The sequence below is a fragment of the Sander vitreus genome, chromosome 6 (assembly GCF_031162955.1).
Source record: "Sander vitreus isolate 19-12246 chromosome 6, sanVit1, whole genome shotgun sequence".
Taxonomy (NCBI): Eukaryota; Metazoa; Chordata; class Actinopteri; order Perciformes; family Percidae; genus Sander; species Sander vitreus.
Window position 1 is genome coordinate 25,601,181 of NC_135860.1, and position 4,981 is coordinate 25,606,161.

Here is a 4,981-nt window from a genome sequence, read left to right on the forward strand (position 1 = left end):
AGTAGGACTGTGTGAGTCACAGGAGACAAGGTGAGCTTTCCCTTTGGGATTGTTGTTGTTTCTTCAGTTTTTGGAGCTGGTACAGCGCTGTGAAATGTCCAACATATGTCAGCTGCTAACAAAGGACGCAGCCTGGACCCTATTTTCCTATGTTTTTGTGTCTGATGGGAACAACAATCTTTGACATTGGTTCAGTATTAAGCGAGATCGCTGCAGTCGACAGCGGCGAAACAAGCTACAATGTAAGTTAATAAGGCAATTGTGCAGCTTGTATTTACCTTCACAAACGTGCTGGTTTTGCCACTGACAGGCTCAGATTAATATTCTAAGTGTCTGACAACATTATGGAATGTATTTCTAAGGAGGTTGACCTTTCTGTTAAAGAGTAAGATCCCTTTTTTTTTAAACATAAAAAAATCCACTAAATTGCATTCACTAAACCCACCAGACTCCATGTAAATAAACAGTAATTTAAGCATCATAACATACACTTAATTCAAAGTCGACAGAAACAAAATAAAACTATTAAAAGCCGTTTTGGGTCGTCTTTCCACTTTTCCACCCATCACAACTCTAGTTTTGGTTAAAATAAACACATAGTGAACAGATTTACATGTGAAAATATGTTGGCTCTATACATGCTAAAAGTATTGTTTTTTTAAATGGAGTCTGGTGGGTTTAGCGCTAGTGACCTCAGAGCTGTTTCTGGTTAATCAGAAAGGTCTATCTCTGTAGGGATCCTTTCCATAATGTTGTCAGACACTTAGAATATTGATTAATCTGAGCCTGTCAGTGGAAAATTGAAGCACTTTTAGTTGACCAAACTGACGATGCACATTTGCCCCATAGGGTTACATTGCAGCCCGGTTGAAGAGGAAAAAAAACAAAAAAAACTTTTAGTTGGTTCCTGTATATAGGTAGTTTAATGTAATAGAAGTATAAACACTCTATGATCCATTTCTGTGTAAAAGGGCCACGCCCCCCTTGCGTAAAAAATATAAATAGAAGACCTGTCCTATTTTTACGCTCGTAGAGCAGATCTCCGCGGAGTATACGCACCACTTACACGCTGCTCTCATGTCCGGTGTAGACAGTTTCAGTGATTATAGTCGGAGCGTAGTGTTGGAATATCCGCTACGGTACGCGTGCAATGTAGCCAGCCCGTAATGCTGTGTAACGAAGCCAAAGATAAGCTATAATCAATGCCTCAGCGTTAGAAAGAGTTCAGGTGAAGGGCTTCCCATTGACCGCCAGTATAATATGAGTTAATACCCCACATCTCAGAGATGGACAATGCTTCCTGGTCCACATCAGCCGCTGCCTTAATATCAGCAATACTCAACACAGAAATAGAGCTTCAAATACTTTTTGTATTTGAAGCTCTATTGTATTATTATATTATATACTGTATTTTGGTTTTGTTGGGATTCAGAGACAGAAACATTTCTGTTAAAAAAAACTGTCTTCATACATGTACTGTACCTGATTCTTATTTGTGTATGTATAATATGTAGCTAGTTTCTATTTTTAATTTAAATTTTTGTAACTTATTTAAGATGTAGTGAAAATAAATGTTTTTTTTTTTGTCTTAACTGTGATAAATTGTATTCAGTTACTCCTTTCATGCACTCTACACTGGAACCCCAGACCTGGCAGTGTCAACTTTTGAAGTAATCCAATCCACTTCATCCTAATCTTAAAGGAGAATTCCAGTCGATTTCAACACGTAGCTCTGTTGTTTGTAAATTAGGGACCGTCTACAAAGTACAACACCGAAAAGAGATACAAAAATATTTATTAATTTAATGATTAAATAAGGTAGTGTCTCCAAACGTACCTCAATTATAACTTGTCTCCTGCTAGTTGTACTACAGCACTTAGTTTTAAAAAATAAGCATATGCCTATTTTTGTGTCTCTTTTCGGTGTTGTAGTTTGTAGCCGGTCCCTAAGCACTCGTCTTGCTGCCGTCCAGAGATGTCGTTAGGCCTATTTTAGGGGTGCTGAAGCTACCCTAAAATGTTCCTAAGCCCCCCCTAAATAATAATAAGAACAACAATAATAACTTGATTTTTGTATACAGTGCGTCTGTTTTAATTCTATTTTACAACTGTCAGCTGGTCGAAATGGCAGTGTTAGAGGCTCAACAAGCGCCCACGGGCACGGTAACGGTATGTGGATGAACGAGGTAGAGAGCTAGCTACTGAAGAGAGCCAAGCGGCATTAAAACAAAGCAGAGAATCAAAGATTCTGCAGCTGTATCAAGCATCTCATTATCACTAACCGTATCCCCATTCATATTTGATAAATGATATATATCCAGCTACAAAATAGCTGAAAAGTTAGACAGAAGTACAAAGAGTCTCGTTACATTGGTGAGAACTGGCAGCCTTCAGAGCGTTGCAGACTAAAGCGTTGCAAGTAACTGGAGGATTCATCTCGTCTTGTCGCTACTCTTTGGTCTGAACTCGCTACTGCATGTAGCCTCCCGGTGTATCCTTCAATTCATTGAGCAGATGGATATTGGAAGATATTTTAGCAGAGAGAAAGAGAAGCAGGAGATTGGCAGGGCAGTTGATTCTGAGGGAGCCGGCGTGATTGAGGTCAGTAGTGGTCTATAGGTCTAAGGACATGTGGGGTGTTTTGTTTTCTTCTAACAATACACATTTGTTGGTAGGTCAAGGCACTAAGGCATAGCCTAAACTAAATTATTTCATTATATTTATTATATATGCTAGCTATATTCTGACTACTTTATACTTTCTGCATTCATTGGCTGTGATAAATGAAATAAATATGTAGATGTTGCCTAAATGTAGGCTAGGCTAAACATGAGCATATGCCCACAGATAAACATGTGAAAATAAAATGAAAGCAATCCTACATACAGTACATACATACAGTAATCGTTACTCCAAATATTTTATTCCTTCCGCCATCAGGTTATTATATTTAGACAGTAGCCACTTTAAATACGATCCTTATCAATGGCTTTATCAATATCAATAATTGTTGATTTAAGTCATACATTGTATATACATCATTTGGCAGAATACATTATCTTTATTTGTGAAACGCTCAAACTTGTGTTGTTGACCTTAAAATTGTGGTTCTTGGGTTATACTGTATGCAAGCCAAGCTACACTGTGAAGTGACTCTGATGGAACCAATCCACGGCGCAGTTACAGTAATTAGTGTCATTTAATACCATTCTTTGGACAACTTATAGAGGGAGGACTTAGATATAGTATGATGTTACTTTATCACACATTTACATGAGCAGACAGACAGCATTTAAGTCATTGCCTACAGAAAAACTCATCAGGAGCAAAGTCTGGCCTAAGTAAATCCCCCCCATGCAGCTTTGATGTGTCTAAAAGCTAACATTACAGTAACTTTTGTTAAACAGAGTAGAAATGGAAGAAGAGGATTTGTCTGTCACTTTTTACTTGTTAACATCTTGGTTTCTTGACTGGTTGTTGACGTAAGTGTAGCTCTAATACAGTAACAAAAGATGTGAGTGCAAAGATTTTGCAAACGCAGGTTACAAATACCCTGGGGGCTAAGCACGCCCTGTCTTTAAATCCTAGTGACGTCCCTGCTGCCGTCTCAACACCGGAACAGAGCTGAATTAGCACACATTTTATGCATTTCTTTCACATCTACTGCAGTCAGATTCACTGTGTTCACTCGGAAGGAATCACTTCACATGGGTAGGCACTTGTAATGACATTTTGAACATGTTGAGAGGCTAAAAGCACGTTTAAAACTTGCCCGGTTTCAGCATCCTGGGTGCTAACGCTAGCAGGAGGATAACACGGTGTAGGCAGCACCGATTGTTTCAGTTTGTTTTTTTTCGCTACTGACAGCACAGGAATTCTCCTATAATGCAAAGGATTTATTATGTCAATACTGTACCAACGAGTTGGGGGGGATATTTACTAAGGATTTGCTCTCTTTTGGATGCTAAAAACAAAATGACAGTGACACCACTAAAAAAAAGCATGTTTGGGTATGCGGGTAAATGTATTTTAGGGCAGAAAGAACGTTGGCAATTTAGACAAATGGCTGCTGTGGCGAATTTATCAGATGACTATAGGACCAGCAGGAGAGTGGGGGTCGCCTTTCTTTCAGTCAACTGAGTAAGTAATCCCCTGAATGATCCCCAGTTAGTCTATATCGACAACGTTTCATTTCCGGACTTGTTCATGTGCCGCCGGAAGATCTGCCGGTTGTCCTTCTTTTCGGCCGATGTCCGTTACCTTCCTCTTTCTTTGTGTTGGCGTTCTAAACTCCGGTGGATTTCTGAGGACTATGGTTAGCTGCTCGTCAGATCTCTGCAGGGTAAATCCAGACAGCTAGCTAGACTATCTGTCCAATCTGAGTTTTCTCTCGCACAACTTTTGAACGTACACAGCTTTCTCGAGGCTATTTTGCAGCCGGCACCGTGGCGCCGTCTAGCGCTTAGCACCGCCCAGGACGGTTGTGATTGGTTTAAAGAAATGCCAATAAACCAGAGCACGTTTTTCCTCCCATCCCGGAATGTTGTGTGGACTAGCCAGACCCTCCTCTGCAGCGCTGTGGAGGAAGGTCTGGCTATGCGAGACATGAAGACAGATTAGAGAAGTGGCTGAAAATGTCTAATATCAGATGCTTATTTAGACTAATTAGGAGATCATTCTGTGATGTTTCTTCATTTAATACAGGTGTACTGCATGTTCACTTCTTCACTTTGTCCTGAGCAAGAACATCTGTGGTTGAAACAACATATCAGTCATGTCCCCATGACATGAAAATGGTTCACTGATTCTTGGTGAGTCCAGCCTTCTCTGCTCAGTAGCTGCTGTTTACAAGACACTTGAACAACACTAGTGTTCCAACCACTGAAAAAAGTAATCGGGTTACAGTAACGCGTTAGAAGTAACGCGTTACTGTAACCCGATTACTTTTTTTCAAGTAACGAGTAAAGTAAGGGATTACAAT

The 4,981-nt window shown here is 39.8% G+C and overlaps 1 protein-coding gene across 1 annotated transcript in view; it reads left to right on the top strand.

Moving 5' to 3' along the window:
• Positions 1-1,592, top strand: part of cep162 (centrosomal protein 162) — a 50,636-nt gene extending 49,044 nt beyond the window's left edge. Inside the window, exon 29 of the mRNA XM_078253582.1 lies at positions 1-1,592. This exon is cut by the window's left edge and continues 348 nt beyond it. The gene's annotated coding sequence lies outside the window, so the exon portion shown is untranslated.
• Positions 1,593-4,981: the final 3,389 nt, after the last annotated feature.